Source organism: Ochotona princeps, chromosome 18 (assembly GCF_030435755.1).
Source record: "Ochotona princeps isolate mOchPri1 chromosome 18, mOchPri1.hap1, whole genome shotgun sequence".
NCBI classification, from domain to species: Eukaryota; Metazoa; Chordata; class Mammalia; order Lagomorpha; family Ochotonidae; genus Ochotona; species Ochotona princeps.
Genome location: NC_080849.1, coordinates 44,990,798 through 45,014,359, shown reverse-complemented (window position 1 = coordinate 45,014,359; position 23,562 = coordinate 44,990,798). Strand labels below are relative to the sequence as shown.

The window sequence follows — 23,562 nt, the reverse complement described above, 5'->3', positions numbered from 1 at the left end:
GACGACAAGACTGTACTAAGCTGTGGGTACCCTTAAATCCTCAAACAAGATTAAGGAGATGATGTTGATATAAATATTAAGGGCAGGAGGAAAAGCCAGTTCTGCTGTTATAACAGTGCTTTTCTCAGTAATTGTGGCGTGGTTCCTGACTCATGAGCCGCTGATTCTCAAGTTTCTATTTCTTCCTGGATTTCTTTTGTGAGACCCGGTCCTGCTCAGCTCGTGGATGAGTGCACATCTGCATCTGAGTGTCACGCCTGAACTTGTTAAGATGCTTTCCTCCGTCCTTTACCTCCCCCTCCACCACAACCGTTGCTTTTTCTCGTCTTGCTCCTTGACATCAGCAGCTGCTTCTGTTCTCTTGCTTTTCCCTCACCCTGCCCCAATCTGATTTGGCTGCTAGGTTAGTCAAAATACTTCCAACATTCTGGCAAAATGGAATTAAAACTTCAGTTTCTGTTGGTGCGAATTTGTTGGAAGTACATGCATAGTATTTTGTAATAACTTTTTTTTGGTGTAACCTCTCTGAAGAACACATAGTTTTCAAATCCACTGCCTCCCTATATGCCAAGCACCAGTATCTTAAGTCTTCAGCCTTTACTTTTAGCATTTTTTCTAAAGAATTGTTTATTTATTTTTTTAAACAAGAAACTCAAGAGAGAAAAAGAGAGAGAGAGAGAGATAGAGAGGGAGATCTTCTATCTGAATTCATCTGCAAAATGGCTGGCATTGGTTCAGACCAAACTCAGGAGCCAGAAGCTTCCTCCAGGTCTCCTGCATGGGTGGCAGCAGCCTAAATACTTGGACCTTCTTCTACTACTTTCCCAAACATATCAACAGGGAGCTGGATCAGAAGTGGAGCAGCAGGGACTCAAATCGGCACCTGTATGTCATAACAGTGTCATGGATAACAGCTTAATGTGTTGTGCCATTTTCAGGCCTTCTTGCTTTTGACTTTTTAAACAAGACAGAAAGCTCTAGTATCCTGATAATTTTTCTGGAGAGTGGCATGCTCCCACTCCTGGAAGAGTAACTGCAGCAGCACAGTTATGATTGTATCACTACCTTTTCATGGGCGCACAAGCTTGATCTCCTGCCTGGCTCTTGGTGTGTCCATGCTCCTCGATGGCGTTGTCACCATCACCCAGAGAACTGTTCCTCTTTTATTCAGCATTTTTCTTTTCAAGTTTTAAGATTCGTAGAAGGTTTCCTTGGATGTGGCACATTGCCTAAACCCACTCCCACGCTGCTCTAATGCCATCCAACACTTAAAACAAAAAGATTTGTTTTGGTTTGAAAGGTAGAGAGGAGAGACAGAGAGATTTCTGTATACTGGCTCCCTCCCCAAATGTCTGCAACAACCAAGGATGAGCCAATCTTAAGCTAGAAACCAGGAGCTTTTTCTGGGTCTCCCTTGTGAGTGCAGGGACCCAAGGACTTAAGCCATCCCATGCTGCTTTCCCGGGACATGAACAGGGAGCTGGATGGGAAGCAGACCAGCCAGGATAAAAACAAGTGCCCTTACGGGGTGTGGTTACTGCATGTGGAGGACAAAAGCATCAGCCCAGCATCCAGCACTTCTATTCGTTCCAAGAAAATGTCTGTCCTTTTATTCCCCAGAATCCTTGGCCCCAGGTCTTTGTTAAATACTAACTTGTTGAGGTGAGACACTTGACTCTGTTTTCCAAAGTTTATGCTGACTCTTCAGTAGGTATTTTAATTTAGATGGAAGAAGATGCTTAGATTATAACATTGAAAGAGAAACACACTGTGTTAAACTTTTGCTCTACAAAAAATGTAATAACAGGTGTGTGTAATTTAAACATTTGGGTAGAGATTTTAGATCTTGCTATAGTTACAATAAAAAGGTAAGATTGGGGATTCTTATCCCCTAAAGACCAAGCAGAACATATTTTTTTTTCCAGATATGGGACCTTCCAGTGAAATGTACATGTAATTTCACACTCAGTGTATACACACAAATCTATGCATTTACATTTGCACACGTGCGCATTAGGGAGCACAAAGTGGGAAGAGTAAGTTCCAGTGTAGAGTACATTTTGGAGATGACAAACAGTTCTATTTGTGGCTTTTCCATCAGATGCTTTTGTGACATTAAAGACCTGTCTTCACTTAGCTGAATTTGTTTTCTTTCTTGAAAGAAACAGCTCCAAATCCCTGATGCTCTGCAGGATGCTGATAAGCTGGATTGCTTAAAAATGGCTTGCAGTCTTTAACCCTCTCTGTTCATATACCTTTGGGTGTTGGCTTAAAAAGATAGAGTGGGGGAATCTGTCTATTTCCATCTCTGTGTCTTTCTGTTGATCAATCAATCATTGATGTGTAGGGAGAGAACTTTAATTTTAATAATGATATTATTTCAAATAGTGTTTATATCAGGAATTGTTAATATTTACTAGGTGAAAATTCTTTAGTAATATTATGCTGGAACAAGTTAAACCGCCGACATGGAAATCATGTAAGAGTGCTTTGGTTGAGTTCCTCAGCCTCTCCGCTGCTGGGCCAGCTTCCTATGGATGCACCTGAAAAGGAAATCATGTAAGAGTGCTTTGGTTGAGTTCCTCAGCCTCTCCGCTGCTGGGCCAGCTTCCTATGGATGCACCTGAAAAGGAAATCATGTAAGAGTGCTTTGGTTGAGTTCCTCAGCCTCTCCGCTGCTGGGCCAGCTTCCTATGGATGCACCTGAAAAGGAAATCATGTAAGAGTGCTTTGGTTGAGTTCCTCAGCCTCTCCGCTGCTGGGCCAGCTTCCTATGGATGCACCTGAAAAAGTGTCCACAGGCTGCCCAAGTTCTTGGGCTGCTGTCACCTCTGCGGGAGTGTAGAGGGGAGATCCTGACTCAAAGTCAGCCAGCCTCGCTCTGGCTGTTGTAACTGGGATAAGAATCTAGTGGTGTTCTCCTCCCCTCACTCCATGCCTTTCAAACAAATAACAGCCCAGATCATTTAAAAATACTTAATTCTGCCATAGTCAGGGTTCTGTAAGGAAGTAGAATCATACATGCAGACACAGACACACACGCACACAGACTTTAAAGACTTGGCATACACTGTTGTGGAAGGTGGCAGATTCTACAAAGGGAACCTGCAGGCTGAAGACCTAGGAAAGCTTTGTGTTGCAGCTGGCATCTGAAGGCTGTCTGCTTCCAGAATTTCCTCTTCCTTGAGAAAGGCCAGTCTTTTTCTTAAGACTTTCAACTAATTTAATTTTCTTAAGACTTTCAGCCCACCATGATCTCCTTTACTCAAAGTCTACTTAAATGTTTGACCTAAAACATGCCTTCCTGGAAACCTCAAGATGTGTTCATATGTCTAAGTACTATGGTTGAGCCAAGCTGATATACAAAATTAGACCTTGTAGTATTTAAACCTTAAATATTCAAAACCCATTGGCTAGACTGAGAGAAAATTGTGATTGAGAGGTAAAATATGTGTCAGAAAATCTTAAAATTTCAGAAAAAAGTTTAGCCAAAATACTGCTCTCATGTAGTATTTTTAAACATGTGATGAGTTGTATGTTTAAATTTTTTTTCTGCAAAGCCATTAATTTGCTATGAGGTTGTCATAGTGTCTGTGTGTTACTGGTTGTTCTAAAGAACAGTAAAACGTCTTCTTTGATTGTATATAAATATTCATTATTTATATCAGTAGATGTTGATAAAAAATAGATTGATTTTTTTGTGTGAACCTGTAACCAACTAAAGTAACAATATTTTCACTGAAACCACTTAAGTTTCCTAAATAAATGTAAAAAATAATGTGACTTTATAGCACTTTCAAAAAAGTCCACTGTATTGAATTTATTCAGAAAAATTTGTAATTTTTTTTTGTGAAAGAAAGCTTACTTGATAAAATGAAAAACAGATTAGAAAAATGATCACCATGGATCTATTTCAAATTCCAAAAATAATAAATCAGACTAAGATTTGACATTTACCAGTTTGGCTTTAAAATAGTTCTGAAAATGATAAGCTCATTATTTTTTTTCCTGAAATTATACTGTGTCAGTTCCTGTAGTGCATCTGCATTGCTGCTTCTGAATAAGCAGCTATATTATGTGTTAGACATAATTGGTGTTAAAATTAGTTCACTGGATGGTCCTTGAAATCAGTCCCTTATAATTTAGGTCAGCAAAGAAAATACCAGCGCCCCAGACGAGCACAATTTTAACTGTTTTTGTTCAGCAGCTGCAGGATAAGCAAGTAGATGATATTTCCCCCATTGACAACAGCACACAGGATTCCTATGTGGAATTTACATGTTATGAAAGTGAAGATCAAAAGATCAATTTTCCCATGAGATTATTTTGACATCTGTCTGTGCATACTTGTGTTGCTTGATTTATAGCATACAAGATGAGAAGCATTACTGACTTTTCGGAGATCGCCTCTGGAAATGGGCAAGGAAAGTGTTCTTATATTCTTCATGTTATCATTTCACATTATCAACTAGAAAGGCTTCAATTTTGTAAGGACCTTACCTATAGAGAGAATTTATAAAAAATGAGGAAGAAAGGAAGAGCCAAATAAATTAGTTTTAAATTATCTTCAAAGCATCTACCATGCCAGTAATTCACTGCTGATTTTTTCTTCATCACCTCAAGTAAGGAATCTTTTTGGACTTACCTACAGATTGTTTCTTGTGATGGATCACAAATATATTGTGTTCTGTTTCTGTGCTCTGGTCCTCGGTAGGACACAAATCATGGTAATACCTATGATTTCTCACTCCCTGCAAGAAGCAGTTTTTTTGTTGGGATGAATGACATATCCTTTTTAGCTTTAATCTTTTCTATTAGGTTTAGACATTAATAGACTTTTACATTGAAAGGAGTCTGATTTTTTTCTTTTTTTCTGAGAATCTTTGCTTTCTAAGAAAATTGAGCTCCCCTGTGAAAAGAGTTCAAATGTTGTTCTTTTCAGGAGTCTAATTTTTAACCTATTTATTTATACATAGAATTCTTTTAGAGGATTATTTAGTATTTAAACCTTGGACAGACTATTTTCAAAAATTCAGCATGATATTAATCCATTTCATCTTGGTACATGGGCCATTGCAATACAAATTTAGAGAAATTTTGTTGTAAAATGTGGCCTCTAACTGTATCAGATGAAATGATAATGTCATTTTGGCACTCAATATAACTGTAAATCTTCTTCAATGAATGTTGATTTGTTTCATTCTTAGAGTAATTTCACTTGCAAACTCAGAGTAGTTTGGGAGGGAGACAAGGCAAGTCATATTTATACCTATGTAATTAGAAAAACATCATTAAATAATTACCATGCTATCATTGTGAGAATTGGTTCATGTTTTGACTTAATATTTCAGTGGCATATAATTATTAATAAACTTTAATTTTTCAAAAATTATGATGTCAATCAAATATTTTATTTAAATAGTTATTTCATTCTTAATGGATAAGATTTAGATGAGGATATTTTATTGAATGTAAATTTTAAAAAGGAAGATTAAATAAATTTCTCCTTGACCCCGTTTAGTGCTAAGCAACTCAACTGAATAATAGTTTCATTTATTTATGATATATACACATATGCAAATTCTCTTACCTGGTAAGTCATTTCTAATAGCTTGAAAGTAAATTTGCTCATTTAAGTTGTATTATGCAGTGGCTGTAAATGCGGCTTATAGTTTTTACAGTGATCATTCAGTCGCACTTTGCAGCATTCCTGTCACTTCTAAGAAACCCCCTCAAGCCTGTCTGAAGTCAGTCCTCCTTTCCACCTAAAGCTGCAGGCTTTCTCTTGTTAGAGACTTGCTCTGTCTGTGCTTCTGAAGAGTAACGGCTCAGCTGTCACGCATTCATTTTGCAGTTCTCTTTCTAGTTCTTGGTGGTAAAAACTTAGGATACTGAGCTAGAGTCCTACTTCTGCAATATTAGTGCGGAAATTGTAATTTGGTTCTAGTACTGCTGTAGCTGCATGTCATAGGTTCTGTTTTTATTTTGAAATAAATGTTACACATTTTCCCCTAGAGGCAGAGAGAAAAAGAGTGATAATGTACACCAAGAGAATACATACGGTTCCACTTTACTGATGCTCTTTCCAAATGGCCTCAGACTCAGGCACTGGACCAGCGCGGGAGCCAGGAGCCTGTGGGCGGCAGAGATCAGTCTACTTGAGCATCACGGCTGCCTCCCGGGGTCTGCATGGGTGGAGAGCGAGAGCAGGGAGCTACAGCAGGAAGAGCAGAACCTGCACTCTCATTTGTGCTACTTCATAAAGCGACATTAGTAATTTGTTAACATTAGTAATTTGTTAATAGAAACCCTATTAGAGCCACAATTCTAAAAGAAAATCTGTTTCTTGTGATTTTCCTTACAGAGTGTTTAGTTTTTAAGCTAAAGCTTAGATTTAAATGCAATAGCAAATTATTGGAGTCATCTCAGAAATAGAAGGCAAATATGAACTCAAATTTTCTTGATTGTTCTTCCATCAATATTCTGTGTTCCTTTGAGAATACAACGCTATGCTATGGGTTATACACTTTTTAATTTTTCTTACTAATGTATTCACATGTGCTTCATTTATCTGTTCATCATTCTTTATGTTTTGCTAAAAATATTAAATGCGCCTAATTTCATCTGAGATGAAATTTCTCTCATTTAGTGTTGGAAAGTCCCTCTTTAATTCACATTCCTCTCGTTTCTGTGTGCTCTGACATTCTTGCCACTTTCCATTTGTTTTTGTCTTACACCTCCCTTTTGGCTATTATAATTCTATATGAATGAAATTAATTCTTGTTTTGAAATTTAATATCTTAGATCACCTCTGAGCACTCACATTTAGTGCCACCTAGCACTGTTTCTAAAACTGTAGTGTTCTGTGCTGACACTCATTGAAGCTGTCTTTGTGCTGGCTTTTTCTCCCTGTGTTCTTTCTATGCCAATGTTTTAAGTCTAGTAGATTTAAACACCTCCCGACAATTCCCAAATTTAGTCTGTGTTCCTCAACTACTTTAACTGGACTCCATAATTACCTATACAATCTAGGAACCACATTTGGGTATCCTTTGCTATTCTTTGTCCACAGTTACATATGAAATATCTTAGAAATCATATATCGATGGTAACTTCGCATGACCCTTAACATCAATTTAATCAAATATTATTCATTATAAGCGGAATGCATAACTCTGATTCCTTAGAATTCTCTTGGTCCAGCACTAGCAATCCAAGTCCAGATCACAACCATTTGTACAACAGAGTCTCGTAGGGTAGAAGATTTTTCTTTTTCTCATTACTAGGTCCATGACTGATGACCCTAAGAAAAAAGACACTAGCAAGAAAAACTGTTATTAAGTTTTGTATGACATAGGAACTTTCAGAAATGAAAAACCGAAACAATACAGAAACCTGTGTGATTTTTCTTACATGTGATCAAGAGTGGTAATGGGGAACTTTGACGAGGTAATGGCTTGATGGTAATGGATGCTGAGGGTAGCAGACTTATTTGTGTACTGCCTTCTCTGTGTCTTGTGTTCTCAGGGATAAGGATATTCCTTTCATTCAAATACCACTCACAGAATGATCTTACGTCCTCTTCAGAAGTTTGCAGACTTTTTCTAGGTTTCATAACCTGTGTCTAGGGAGAATTCAGAGGGAATTTTTTTCCCTGATTTTCTCATGGTCAAGATATCCTGTCTTTTTAAAAGATTTATTGTTATTTAAAAGGTAGAAATTAGAGAGAAGAGGCAGAGAGAGAAATGTGTCTTCCATCCACTGATTCGCTCCCCAGATGGCCACATCAGCTGGAGCTGAGCTGATCTAAAGCCAGGAGCAAGGAACTTTTTTTAGTTTTCTCATGTGGGTGCAAAGGTCCCCAGACTTGAGCCAGTCTCTGCTGCTTTCCCAGGCCATAAGCAGGGAGCTGGATCAGAAGTGGAGTAACCGGGACTGGAACCGGTGCTCATATGGGATGCTGGTTCAGTAGATGGAAGCTTTAGCTTACTGTACCATGGTGGCAGCCTTGACGGTTGTGTATTTTGAGACAGCATGTGCCAAATTCTCTCACTGTTCATTGGCATCTTTGTCTTTCATTTTTCTTCCTCGGTAATTAAATCTCCAAAGACAAGCCAGGGTGATCTTTTTAAAACATAAATTAGCTCACTGTATGTCTTGTTTGAAAAGAAAACAACTTCCTTTTGCCATATAAGAGAGCTGATAAAGTAAAACTCGAAGCATAACCTGAGTTCCAAAGCAATTACGGGAGACAAAAGAGTGAAGTGTATGAACAAAGTGTCCGTTTATTACAAACAGAGCTTTTGGAGAGTATGACAGAGTGGACACCAACCGTGACTCCCTGCTCTTGCCCCGTGATTAGGTGAGACCAGCCCAGGCAGTCCCAGGCAGTTCTGAATAGAAGTAGGCCAGGCGTTTTGCAGGCAGATCTGTCACTGGAAAGCTCACCCTCTGGCCTAAAACAGACCAGAGCCCAGCTCTGTGCAGGTGAGAGGAAAACACTGAGCTATGCATGTCCGACTCTTCACCACTAATCAGCATGTGAGAACCAGAGCAGAAGCCTGGCAGGTTGATCTCAACTCATTTTTTTTTTGCATGTGGAATGAGTAGTGCTTCACAGTAGCAGCTTTCATGCCTTTGGCCTTAAAATAAGACCTAAAATCCTCATGTAGGGGCGCTAGGACTGAGTAGGAGTGAGGGTCTACTTCTCTTCTTTTGGAACTCTCCTCCCACACCAAAGGTTGGCTTTCATTCTTCCTTTCTCAAACATGCCCCACTTGTCCCTGAAGGCCTTCTGAGTTTTGCTTTTCTTTTTTTTTTTTTTTCATCTTTTAAGGTCTATTTTTTTCTTCTTTTAAGATCCATTTCTTGGGCCCGGCGGCGTGGCCTAGCGGCTAAAGTCCTCGCCTTGAAAGCCCCAGGATCCCATATGGGCGCCGGTTCTAATCCTGGCAGCTCCACTTCCCATCCAGCTCCCTGCTTGTGGCCTGGGAAAGCAGTCGAGGACAGCCCAAAACTTTGGGACACTGCACCCGCGTGGGAAGATCTGGAGGAGGTTCCTGGTTCCCGGCGGCATCGGATAGGCGCACACCGGCCCGTTGCGGCTCACTTGGGGAGTGAAACATCGGATGGAAGATCTTCCTCTCTGTCTCTCCTCCTCTGTGTATATCTGGCTGTAATAAAATGGATAAAATCTTCTCATTAAAAAAAAAAAGATCCATTTCTTTTTTTTCTTCATTTAAGATCCATTTAAACTATGAGTCTTACATAACTCATAGTTTAAAATCCCTCACATTTCTGTTCAGATGCTCACCTTAGAGCAATAACGTGATTGCCAAATTGATGGGAGCTCCATCCGCTATTTATCATATTTTATTATCTTCATAAAAGCAGTTATTATCTGAAATGATATTTCTCATCCGTTTGTTAGCATGTGCGTTGTTGATTTCTTTCCAACTCCAGAATATCAGCTTCTGTGATGAGAGGCACTTGGGAGCATAGATCCGTGGCTCCTACCAGCCATGCTTCTTGCTGCTGTGTGGTTGTGGGACGATCCCTGGGACAAGGGTCACAGATAGGCTGTCCCCGCCAAAGGCCCTCTTGGCTGTTCAGTTGGAGCTCTTGGCCTTGAGACCAGCAGCACTAGCATCGGTGGGGTGCTGACAGTCTCTGCTTCCGGGGAAGTTAATCACAGAACAGATGGGCTTTTCTCCAGTTGTTCAGAATCCAGAACATAGGTCGCCCTCAGTTTTCCAACTCTTATCTTATTTGGAAGTAAGAATAATTGCACAGTTGGTGAAAGAATTAATTTTAACTCACTTAATTGTTGAGCACCTTCTATGTTCCTGGAATAATCTAGATAGTGAAAATAGAGAAGCTAAATAAATAAATAAATAAATAAATCCCTACAAAAATGCCTGTCAAGTTTCTATGAGCTTTCTATTTAGTTTAGTCTCTAGTGGAAATCCATAGAAAAATAATGGTATGTTGTACATATTCATCTATCTTATGTCATACATAAAAGATATATAATCAATGTTGTACATATAGTATGTATTTGGTGCTGAGTCCTGTGGAGAAAAATAAAGTATGGAATCATGAGAATCCACATGAAGAGATGACATTTGAATGAGAAATGAAGATGATTATCCCATGGCAATATGTTTAGTTGGAATCATACATGCGGAGTCACTGTGGAATATACTTAGCACGTTCTGGGAAGTTCAAGGAAGCCAGTGGGCTAGAGCATAGCAAATAAGGGGGTCAATAGTAAAGCATGGGATTAAAAGAGTAACAAGAGGGCCAGCCATTTGGTGCAGTGATTAAGACGTCATTTGAGATGCCTGTTCCATATATTGCAGTGTTCTGCTTCATTTGCGATCCAGCCTGCTCTTATCGCACACCTGGGAGGTAGCAGGTGTTGGGTCAAGTACATGGGTTCCCAGCTCCCACGTGGGAGACCTGGATGGAGTCCCAGGCTCCTGGCTTTATTCTGGCTCACATACACCTCTTGCTGGCATTTGAACATGAGCCAGTAGATGGAAAATCTTTCAAATAAATGATATAAAAATCAATCTTTTGGGCCCAGCGGCGTGGCCTAGCAGCTGAAGTCCCCGCCTTGAACGCCCCGGGATCCTATATGGGCACCGGTTCTAATCCTGGCAGCTGCACTTCCCATTCAGCTCCCTGCTTGTGGCCTGGGAAAGTGGTCAAGGACGGCCCAATGCTTTGGGATCCTGCCACCCCTGTGGGAGACCTGGAGGAAGTTCCTGGCTCCTGGCTTTGGATTGGCACAGCACCGGCTGTTGCTGTCACTTGGGGAGTGAATCATCGGACGGAAGATCTTCCTCTCTATCTCTCCTCCTCTCTATATATTTGAGTTTGTAGTAAAAATAAATAAATCTTTAAAAAATCAATCTGTTAAGGTTCTTTTTTAGGGGCCAGAAGAAATAAATTGGGTTATTATTGTGCTAAGTGTATACTGTAAGGAGAGAGGCCAGAGAAGAGATGAGAAAATTATTTCAATAGTCCATATGAGAGCTAATTATGAAGAACTGAATGTTAACAGTTGAGGTAACGGTAAGTACTTGGATTCAGGAGATATATGTCTGTTTTTGGAACAATTTGGGAAGTAGAGCTATCACGTCTTCTGATAGGACATGAAACATAATCGGAAAACATCGTATACCCATATTTTTCACTTGTGTTACTAGGAATAGCAAGTCGATTTTTGACATGGGTCACACCAATTGAGCCTGTGTTGGTATCAAGGGTTTGCTCTGAGATATCAAAGTTTAAAATGCCAGTTAGTTCCTTACCTGGGTCTTGCAGGAGCAGTTGGCTAATCATGAAGAGTTGATATTCAGGGAAAATATCTGGAATAGAGACATAAATCTGGAAATTGTCAGAGGGTAGACAGTGTTGAAACAGAATGGACGAAATTCAACAAGGCATTCGGTCTCGGGAAAATAAGAAATTTAGAAAAAGCTACTTGTGAAAGCTAGGTGGTCCTTGAATTGAGGGGAGCATGCTGTGGATCAGGGTGTGAGCATTTCCATCAAAGATGGCCCTGGAGTCAGAAGGGACAGAAGTGCGACTTATTTCTGGATTTAGGAATGTGGATGTCATTGGTGTTATTGATAAGGACGTTTTACTGTTGCTACTCGGGGAAACAGTGCTATGACTGGATCAGATCTGACATTATAGGAAAGCGGTTAGAGAAAGCAAACATGGCTTTCAGAAAGCTTGCTGTCGAAGGGTAGACGGGCAAGTAGAACAGCATAGCTAAATGCGTGTAGGGGCTGAAGATAAGATGGCTTTTTATATGTACTTATTTTGCTTTTAAAATTGAGGTTTTAGAGTCTTAAGAAATTAAAAATTTTTAAAAATGTACAGGAAAGTCTCACTTACTTATAGCCCATTTCCCCCCAAAGGTAACAGCTTATTTAATTAACAGAAACATTTCACAACCAACAATTGGATATTGACACAAGCCCACAAGCCACAAGTTGAAATTTCAGGCTATGCATGTATTGTGTGTGTGTGTGTGTGTGTTCTATTTAATCACTTGTATACATTTTTGTGAACACCAGTATAAGGAAAACCCCGAAATTCCCATCACCACATAGTTCCTTTTTTGTCATCCCTTTGAATAGACACATCCTACCTTTCACTTCTGGTGACTACTAATCTAGTCCCCGTAATTTTTGGTGTTATATGAATGTTATAAAAATGGAATCCTTGAGGGCTGACCTCTCACATTCAGCATAATTTCTTCAAGGTTCATCCAAGCCTTTGTGTGTTTTTTATTGTTGAGTTGTATTCTGTGGTGTGAATGTATCCCCTGGGGGCCATCAAGGCTGATTCTAGCTTTTGGCTTTATTTTCAGTAAAGCTGCTATGAGCATTTGTGTTGAGGTTTTTGTGTGATAATAAATTTTCATTTCCCTGGGACAAATGCCCAAGAGTGAAATTGTCTGATTGTATCTTAAGTGCATGTTTAGTTTTATGAGACCCTGCCAAACCGTTTTTCAGAGTTTCTGTACCATTTTGCCTTCCCACCAAGCTATGTGTGAGGTACCCAAGTTGGCTAGCATTTTCTGTTGTTGGTATTTTTATTTCAGTCATTTCATTGTGTGTCGGGAAAGATTTCTCTTTTTAGTTGTGGGTAATTGTAACATGCAAACAAACAAGTGAGCAGGCTGCCTGCCCTTTTAACGTTTTCTTAGTTTCCTTCAAGCTTATTAAATGATAACCTTCATTTTAAAAAGCTGAGTGACTTTTGCATCAGTGCATCAGTGTGTATAAGACTGACTGAAAACGTTTGTAAAAAACTGAATTGAAAGGTAAGGTTTTTAGAGTGAAAAATGTTTTGAAGTCAGTGTATGTGAGGGGGTCTTCAAAATACTCATAAAAAAGTATTTTAGCATCGCCACTTAGTACACCGTTTGGAATACCCATATCTCATATTAGAAAGCCAATGTGAGCTCCAGTGATCTGCCACTGATGCAGCTTCTTGCTAATTGACACCATGGAGGTAGAGGATGCGACTCCAATTCCTGAGCTCCTGCCACACATAGACAAGACCTAGATGGCTGGGGCCCTTCCCAGCTGTTGTAAATATTTGGTGGAGTAAACTGCTGGTTGGAAAAATTTTCTCTCCTGCCCATTTGTTGTTCTACTTTTCAAATAGTTGAAAAAATAAACATGTGTAAAAGCTCTTGAAAAGTGTGTTATGGGTAAATTATGCATGAATTTCCAGGATTTCATGCAGAAATAAACTTATCTGTTGATTTTTACAGATTTTTTGAAAACCTTTAAAAATGCTCTCATTTGGTGAATTGTAGATATGAAGGTGCAGAAACAGTCTTGATTGATGGAGACTCAGGGCAGCAAGCTTGTGCTTGTTCTTGACAACTATGGTAGTCAGAAACAGTTAAGGCTGCTAGTCAGGTCTTTAACAAAACTTTTTAAATTTTATTTTAAAGATATTTTTAAAGGACTTTTATTGGGAAGTCAGATTTACAGAGAGAGGAGAGACAGAGAGAAAGATCTTCCTTCCTCTGGTTCTCTCCCGAAGTGGTCCCAACAGCCAGAGATGACCTGATCTGAAGCCAGGAGCCAGAAGCTTCTTCTGGGTCTCCCACATGTGTGTAGGGTCCCAAGGCCTTGGGATGTCTTCAACTGCCCTCCCAGGCCACAAGCAGGGAGCTGGATGCGAAGGAGGGCAGCTGGGACATGATCTGGCGTCCATATGGGATCCTGGTGTATCCAAGGCGAGGTCATTAGCCCTATTCTACCATTCTGGGCCAGATTGTTTACATAGTTAAAATGGATGCATGCCCTTATGGGACACTGACTAGGGTGGGGAGGGTTGAGCTATGGAGGAAGGTTGGTGGGTTTCATTAATTTTTTTTTTTCCTGTGTTAGCAGGAAAGGAAAGGAAGGTGACCACCCTTTGCTGTCAAATTACATCAATACCTGGCGATGGAAATGGTCATTTGATGACACCTTAGAGACCCTAAATGTGGAGCAGAGTGTTGTGAGGGTGTTACTTGAACAGAATTGATAGTGCTGAGACATCATCAGCTTTGTTGCACCAGGTTTGAGAAAAATCTTTCCAATATCTATTGACTGACCAAGTCCACCTTAGTATATCCCCAGACCCAGGAACATGATGTAAAGCAGAACCAGGAGAATTGTCCAAGCTCTTCTACTTTCCATTCTCTGATGAGGCATTCAATTTCCTCTGGTGGCCTAGATGATCTGTGTGACATGTCCTCCATGTGGATCTAGACGTGGCATGTTGTCCACTGCACAGGCTTTAGCCACTAAGGAGGCCAATCCTGATACGTGTACTCAAAGGTTGGACCTCCTATCTTGTGATTTTCCCTTTGGCTGCAGTTTGAGACCCACCAAATAGCTGGGGAATTCTCCCAAAAAACCAAGCTTGGGGTGACCTCAGACTTGACTCTTGTGTGCACCAGCCAGGGCAGGGTTAGGTGCGGAGGTCCAGCCCATTTTGGCTCTTGTGTGTGCCTGTGAGTGCAGTGGCCTAGCCTAGCTTGACCCCAGGCAGGTCATTCCCAGTCCCAGCTCTCATGCTCACTGGTGGAAGCAGTTGCTCAGCAAGGGAGTCCCTGAAGTTCCTCTGCCAGGCCCATTCTCAGCCCCAGTTCTTGTGTATGCCGGTAGATGTTGAGGCTCAGTCAGAAATGGCCCATCCCCAATCTTGGCATTTCCCAGCAGGTGCTAAAGCCTGGCTTAGCCTCGCCCATCCCCAGTTCCAGCTCTCACCAGTGGATGTGGTATTCCAGCCCAGCCTGGCCTACCTCTAGCCCTTATGTCAACTGGTGGGTGTTGCAGTCCAATCCAGCCTAACCTGTGCCCTGGCCAGGCTGTCAGTGGTGCCAAGGTGTTTTGTGGAGCCTTTTCCATCCTGAGACCTGGCTTATACATATGCTGCTGGGTACTGAAGCCCAGCCTAGCCTACACCCAGCCCCAGCTATTGTGCTTACCAGTGGGAGTTGCGGCCTAGTATGGGGTTCCGCTAGTTCTCCTACCAGATCTGTTCCCAGTCCTGGATCTTGCATGTGCTGGCATGTGCTGTGGGCCAACCTAACATGGTTGGCCCCCAATCTGTAGCCTCAGTGGTACTGAGGCCTAGCATAACTGGCACGTGCCCTTCCAGCTCTCACTAGTGGGTGCTACAGCCTAACCCAGCCTGGCTCACACCATAACCCAGCTTTAGTGAACCAATAGATACTGTGGCCAAAAACCTAGCCTGTCCCACACCCATACTGGGTCTCATGAATGCCAGTGGGTGCTGAAGCCTAGCCCAGTATGGCCTGTCCCCAAACACAGCCCACACATACGCTGATAGGTTGCTGCAGATTTGTCCAGCCTGGTCCACATCTGGTGCTGGCCCTCACACTCCTCCTTGGAAGCTGCAGCCTGGCAGGGAGGTTCCCAAAGATTTACCATTCCTGTTCCCAGCCCTGGATCTTGCACATGCTGGCAGGTGCTTCAAGCCAGGGTAGCATGGCCTACTTGTAGTCTTAGCTCTCCCTGAAGGTGTTTTAGCATATCCCAGCTGGGCACAGCCCATACCCTGTCCTGGCTCTTTTGTGTGCCAGTGGGTGCGGGTGATGTGGCCTGGCCCATTCCGGCATTCCCCCAGACCTAATTCACACACTTGTTACAGCTTTGCCTGGCCTAGCCTACTCCCAACCCTCGCTGTTGTGCTCCCCTGCTGGAGCTTTGGCCTAGGGTCTAGGAGGTAAGTTCCCCAGGTTCTGTTACCAGGCCCAGGATCTCATGTGTATAAGCAGATGCCATGGCCCTGCTTGGTATGATTTGTCCTCAGTGTTTTGCCTTGGCATGTGTCAGCATGTGCTGCAGCTAGCCTAACATCTTCCTCCCAACCGTGACACCTGCAGTTGTCAAATGAATCCTGTCAAGTAAGTTCTGTGCTCCAACCTGACTCAGCCTTTCACCATCTCCAGCTTTCCACCATTGAAAAGATAGTAGGGGTGGACATTTGAAGCAGTGGTTAGGATATCACTTGGGATTTCTGCATCCCACGTTGGAGTGACTGGATTCTGGTCTTGCTCTGCTTTCAGTTCCAACATTTCTGCTAACACGTACCTTGAGAGGCAGCAGGTTATGATTCAGATGTTTGGGTCCCCACTCTCCACATAGAAAACCAACTTTAGTTCCATTTCTTGGCTTTTACTTGTCCCACCTTTTGCTGTTGCTCTTGCTGTCTGTGATTCTCTGCATTTCAAGTAAAATAAAGACATCAATAATTGCATGGAAAATGGAAACTGCTTGGAAGGTGTTGGGCCCTATTTTCCAAACAAAACAAAACAAAGAAACATTAGGAACTCAGAGCCTGCATTCAATCCCAAATGTCCCTGTTTTACTTCCAGGGCATGACTGTGGCAGACAGATCCTGGATATGGATGTGGTGGCCGCAGAATCTAGCCAGATATGAGTTTCTTTGTGCAACTCAACTAAGATTTACAAGCATCAAGTAATGTATCTGATGGGACTTTGTAAACCCGTGGTATTCAGTGAGTGCTCATGAGCACTTATCATCCAATAGTCTTAACTTCCTGTGAGATGAAAACAAGAACAATAATGAAAACAAAGAAAACAAAGTCAAAATCTCAATGCCACAACTTAGATTTGTTTTATATTTTATGTGAAAAGTGTGGTCATTAGGGTATATTTGTCAAAGTATAAATTAATGCATGCTTAGCAAGTAAAAATGATTTCACATTTTACACCCATTTACATTAAAATTAAAACTAGTCACAGATCATTAAAACAACAAAAGTGTATCATCCTTAAAATGTGTTTGACAGAAACTTAAGATGATGTTTGAAAACGTAAAAAAAAATAAAGAAATGATATCTATATATAGTTTTTAAAAACATTTTTGGAAACATTTGAAAAAGTTCAAATGTGTGAATTTCAACATTTTTGCACCAAAATGCTTTAATTCAATTTGTCCTAAGCTTTTGAAGCGCCCTCCTGTGTACTTGAAAAACCTCAGACTCGTTCAAGATGTCTATATTTTTAGGACACAGAATGCTTTCCATTCTCAGTCTGTAAATAATATTTTCTCTAGGTCAGATTTGCTCATCAGAAAAAATAACCAAAAAGCAGAAAGCTGCAAAGAGTCTTCCACAGGGAGGAGGAAGTTACCTTGTGCTGGAAAGAGCCAGGCCTTTAACTGCCAATCATAAGGGGGTTGGAGTCTCTTGGAGTCCGGAAGGAGCCTGGGTCATGCTTGTTCAGCCCAGCATGAGGCTTGCTCTCAGAACTGCTTGTAATAATTTGACCAAACAGATACAGCTTCTTCAGGTCATATGAAAGATGCCAGCTTTGGACAGGTCATTGTCAAGGATCGGTTACATGCTACCCGTACTCTTTGGGAAGACTGTAGCGAGCCAACTTACCTCCTGGGACCCAGAGAAAAAGGAAGAATAAGGCAAAAAGAAATAGGGGATAAGCAGCCATGAATTCCAAAGGCAAAGAATGTACAGTCAAAGTACAGAAAGTTTTGGGTTTTGGTGGTTTGTGTTTTCAATGTGATCTGCTCCTGATTGACAATACATTGTCCCGCACAGATTTTGCTGAGGGTGCGAGAATGATAGCCCAAACGCTGGCTTTCTTGCATTCCGTCATTGTCTTGATGATGGCAGTTCTGCGCAGAGGAGTTCAGGGGTGGGTGAGGCACACCTGTCTCCCTGGCAGAGCAGTGTGACTCCAGAGCTTCATTCTGCTGAGTGCTCACAAGGTCACAGCCTCTCACTACTCCCTGGGAAATTAGAAGAGGCATGAAGAGTCTGGCAAAGGACACCAGTAGGAAAGAAGCATGAAGTCCAGCGAGAATAAAAGCTAAAATATATCCACAAAATAGTTGCCACAAGTACATGTGTTAAATATCCAGGACAGGAATGAATGCGGAATTCCAGGGTTGTAATCATCAGGTTTGGGGGGGATGTTAGTTTCTCATAATGCACATGGAAACACAGAAAAGACAAAATGTCAGGAGCAGTTAAGTGGGTGAGGTTTTTGACAGCTGAAAGATGAAGAAAATTTCAGGCATCATAGCTGCTTTATAAAACAAAGATAAGAGTCAAGAGGCATCTATCCTTGTTGCTAGAGAGCTGCTTGTGTCTTAGGTTTACAGGATCTGTATCCTGCATAGTAAGAAAAGTGAATTTCATTGAGCAGGTGCTGTGTAAATGTTATTAGCTTGATCGATAGGATTTGGAAAAGGCAGAGGGGTTGCTTCTCCCAGCTATGGTTAGTGAGCGCAGTGCTGACAAGAATGGTAACATTGCCCAGACCGGAGGGGTATAGGGCTAGGGAAGGGAGAAAATTGGAGGCATTTTTCTGTGAATGCTGGAATTGTTGGCATGTGTAATAAAATGAACCTGTCGTGTTGTGAGTAGAACTTAGACAACTGATAGGATTCATAATTCTTCCCAGGTGGGGTTTAACAGTATTTATCAGGTAAGAAGAAATCTGGCTAGAGCAGGGGGAAATGTCACCTTGTCTCTAACCAAGGGGGCCCATCCTCTGTGAATCAATTAAGTGTCATTTGCAAAATATTGTGTGCTTCTCCAGAGATGGTACTGTGCTTGTTTTCCTCCCATACTGAATTTCAAGTAGGTCATAGTTTTACTCCAGATTTTAGAATGAGGTATTACGGAGCCATCTGTGAAGTGAGGCAAAACCGCATTTTGCTTTTAACAGAGACAAAAATGTATTTTAGTGCCTCAAGTACCTGAGCAAACCTCTTCCTAAAGGAAAACCAATTATTCATGTGCCATCTCAGCAGAGTTCAAGAGGAATGCATAAAATAAACAAAATAAATTCAAGGCTGATGTGACTTAGATTAATGACTTCATTGTTGGTGCCCTGTATTGTATCACATTAGAACAGCAAATCTAATTCTTTCAAGATGAAGCTAATACTTTGATGAATGATGAACTATTCAGAATTCTCAAGGAATCAGGAAAATAAGAAGACATATGTCATTTGAGAGAGTAGTTTGTTTCTGTTTATTTTAATGTGTCATAAGTTTAGAAGTATTTTATTTACTGGGTATCTATGTGTCATTTTAATTCAAGGCCAAGGTCAGTTGACCTGAGGAAACAGTCTGTAGATTCTGAGTCATGGTGATGTGTGAAATGACATGAGCATGTGAAATGAAAGTACATGCATTATGGCAGGGCTCTGTTAAAAGCGTACGACTGTGACCCTGGAATAGATGACTATGGCTATTTTTATAAATTCTTACAAACCAGCAAACTCCTCCCTCAAATATGTCAACTTAATTTTCTGCTTCGTGGAGCACAGCTAGTGAGGCAGCAAAGCCCGGTGACATTTTCCACAGTTTGACTTGCCAACCACTAGAAGTCTGTGGCAATGCTTAAATCTACCACAAACCAGCACACAGTTGGTGGAAGAGAAAGTTATGCTATTATTCCCCAATATTCCTTTTTAAGGGGCTTACATCATCGTCAGAGAATCATCAAGGCAGAATCTGTCATTGCCTGCGAAGGTAGTGTTTTCTTTCCATTACGAGCTGCTGCTTTCTTTATGCCTTCTGCAGATGACTGTTAACCCCTCCCTTTATTGCTAAAGAAATGAGAGCCTGTTTGAGTTGCTTGCTTCAGCTGTGTTGGAGCTGTGAATTTCACTGGTCTGTATTTCTGCAAAATGGCCTATAGGAATTCCAATGTCTCCTGGAGAGCGTTAATTAGCATAATAATAACATGCCACTACCTGGGTTCCAATAATGCTTCCATAATTAGATCAGACCTACAAGTTTGATAGATTGGCAATGTCAGCAAAAAAAGCTGCATTCAGAGTAACAGGAAACTTTATTAAGTGAATAGAGCTGAATGGAAGTAAAGAGGATCTTCACAGTCTAATGGACAGCAGTTATATGTTTGCTGAAATGCCATTAAAATTCTAGCAGAAAATACAATTACCCGAGTCCCACTGCACAATCCCCATTTTGTTTCTTTATCTGTACATGGTTTTCTGTCTCTGCACAGTAACTTCACATTTACTTGGCAATGCTGCTGAACAGAAAAGTGACAGATAAATAGATTGTCTAGATACCTGGAACATATCCACACTGCCACATTTGATTTAGTTTATTTTTTACCCCCAGAAATTGAATGTTTATGTATTTACCAGACTTCTTCTAAAGAAACATTTTGGTCATAATTTGCTGTTTACATTTTTGCCTTGAGAGTGTCATCTTTTGGAATTGAGAATCCCTACTAGATTGATGCCCAGTCTTGGTGAAGACATTGTCCTACAGATCTTTGGTTAGTGTAGACGCTGCTGGAGTTCTCGAGTAGTTCCAATTCTTTTGCAAGAAGCTAATGCTTGTGTGGCTAGATCTCATGTTTCCTATGTCAGTTGAGCATTTGAATGTAGTGTAGTTCTGTGTCTTCGCTGTTTGAATGTGATTTCATCGAGGAAGGAAGCTCTATTTTTTATCTCTTTAAATGTAGGGCTTTCGAAGGGAAATCCACGGGTGCCTGTAGTTTATTGTCTACCTTCGCCTGTAGTTTCAATGCCATGATGCGCTTAAATAACTGTTACTAAAGGACTATCCTAATAAAATAATATGGGGGAGAATGGAGGGATGGGAAGATGAGGAAGAGTGGGGGGGAAGGAAGGGATACATATATCTACAAAACTGTATCATGAAAAATAATGATAGTAAGAAAAAGACCTCAAAATGTTATTGTATTTTGAAATTTCAGTCATTTTTGTTAGAATCTTTCTTATCTTTGGTCTCCCACCCATCTGGCATTATTTTTATGTTTTGGATATGACAAAAGGAAGCATGAAGACATTTTCACTTAGTTTTTCAGTTTATCAAATATCAGTTATTTAAAAGATCTGATTTGTTACAATTATAGCAATGTATTTCAGATTTCAAGTAGTCATGTTTATGTGTGACATTTCTTTGTTCTGTTTTACATACTTTGTCATCAGTTCTATTATGGGTTTCTATAAAAACTTCAACATAGTTGATTATTTCACATGTGTGCTTATTTTGTTTCAACTCATAATGTATTCATTTCTTTCATCTATTTTCTTTGAAATTAGTCTGTAGTTTTCCCCCAGGTACTTCTTCCATGCTTTAAATGATCATTTTCAAATAATGAGGATTTATATGACATTTGAAATAATGGGATAGATTCTCATCAACATATTACCTACTTTAAGTATTATATGTGAACAAGTAGTGTCATCATAAAAGCATGAAGTTAATATTGATATGACATGTTTACTTTCTTCAGATTTTGCCACCTGTGTCATAAATGTCCTTTTCTCAAGTTCAACCTGAGTACTGAAGATTATATTTATTTGTATAAATAAATTTGTATAAATAAATAAGTATATGTGTTCAGTTCCTTTCACTTCGGCAAATTTCTTAGACTTTATTTCTCATGACCTTGACATTATTCCGGAATGCTGGCTTGTTATTTGGTAAAATGCAAATGCCCATGAATTTTTTTAAAGCTTCTTCACAATTAAATTCTGGTTATTCACAGTGTGATGTGACCCTAGTGCGGAGATACATGATGTTGACATACCTCCTTATTGCTGAGTTGTGATTCATCCATTTCCCTTCCTGAACCTATGCACAGTTAATATGTATCTGTGGGAGGATCATTTGATGCAAAGCCAATGTGGCTTTTTTGTAGGTGTGCCCTTTAGTGTCTCTTGCCTCTGAAACAGTTATAATCATTCTGTATGTTGGTGATGTTCCATTTCATGATTTCTCACGCCCGGCTCCTGACTTTGACCGGGTCTACCATGGCTGTTGCAGCCACCTGGGGAATGAACCAGCAGATGGAGGACATCTCTTTCTGTATCTTCCCTGCCCTCTCTCTGTCACTGCCTGTCAAAGAAAAGAGAGTCATCTATCTCTGAACTAGCAGTTAGAAAATAAGGCTGAGCCTGCTCTCCCTTTGGTTTTACATGTGCAAGGAATATCAAAACAATACCTGTAAAGCTCTATTAACAGATTTGCATTCTTTTTTTTTTTACCCCTTTCTGTCTTTCAGCATCTTGCGAACTGTTCCCCCAGGCTTTGTCAGGTGATTTCTGTGTCCACCTTTCCTGAGACACTGTTTTGAAAGGACTAGAATACAAGCAGTTTGCTACAGTATAGTCCCAGTTCATGGAGCCTTGGCTGAGTGTACTACGCTTGTCTCACTAAGGTAAGATATGTGTTTAAAAACACATTTATTTTCTGCAGGTGATTTTTGATGTTATGATCTGAAATATCTCTGCTTTCTTATACATTTGAAAATGTTAATTGTAGAGAGGGAAGTGGGTTATTACAAAATGACTTTGATGCATTGGTTGAGCTTTTTATATAGGCATATGCTGATGGATTGAAAGATATCTTTATTACTTCTGTAATAGTAGGGAGGTAACATTTAGTATACTTTTTCATGAAAAGCATTCTTTTATAATATAACTGCATACAATTTTATGAAACCTGTAATTGCAATCTGGGTTGTTTTAACAGCTATAAAATGAATAACTGTAAAATAAAGAGGCTATCTCATTGAGATTAGTTATGATGAAATGTAACAGTTGTGATGATCTATTTGCAAATCATCCCTTAACTGAGGGCTTCTCTTACATGTGCTGCTAGTGTTAGAAGTTGACTTCTACATATCATTTCCACTGCTTCAAAATTTTCTGTTCCAGTGTACTAAATTGCTGAGTCACCCCTGTTGGCCTTAAGGTCAAGAAAGATGTTGTAGGGATGGCAAAAGATAACGACATTGATTTGAGTGGCAGAATAGAAGTCTCACACAAGGAAGACTTTGTTCATATGAACAAACGTGACTTGATTTCTCTTAGGTGTGCACTGCAGTGGCTTCCTGAAGATCAGAAGCCAGGGATGAGCATAGTTACATGGCCATGATGTGAAATTATCGTGGGTGGACAGGTGTTGAGAAACAGGGCCGTTGAAGGGTGTCCATTCTCAATCCTGCAAGTTATACTGCTTCTCAGAGACCTTAGATTCAACACTCAGTTTGGACTTCTGAGACACCAGTCAGAAAGACTGAGCTTTTTGGTAAGAGGACTAGATCTCTTACAATTCCTATACTATGTGTAAAAAACCCTTGCAGTATTTTGTGGATAATGGAGGTTATTTCCAAAGTTTTCTAGTGATCAAGAATTGGTAAATGAAAACTGGGAAGGTTGTGTTTTATCTAATGACTCTGGGCTCTAGGGACAGTTTAGTCTCTCTGTTTTGAATCCTTACTCCATGTCCTTTAGGCTGTGATTATTAGGGAAGTTGCAAAATCAGTGACCTAATCTATAAAGAACCATGTAATAATGGACATGTGTTCAACTCCTATTCACTAAATAGGCATTCCTATGTAAATATATACATATTTGTAAGAGCTTTTGTAAAGTAACAGTGACTTGGTCTCAGTACTTTTTTCTGTATTAGAATTTAAATTTCTCATTTGCAAACTCTTCTTTT

General features: G+C 40.4%; 1 protein-coding gene across 4 annotated transcripts in view; it reads left to right on the top strand.

Annotated features, from left to right (window-relative positions):
• The first annotated feature begins 22,157 nt into the window (after positions 1 to 22,157).
• Positions 22,158 to 23,562, top strand: part of DLGAP1 (DLG associated protein 1) — a 753,977-nt gene continuing 752,572 nt past the window's right edge. For all 4 annotated transcript variants that reach the window (XM_004579625.2, XM_058676808.1, XM_058676806.1 and 1 more), the window contains exon 1: positions 22,158 to 22,273. The gene's annotated coding sequence lies outside the window, so the exon portion shown is untranslated. The remainder of the gene's footprint in view (positions 22,274 to 23,562) is intronic.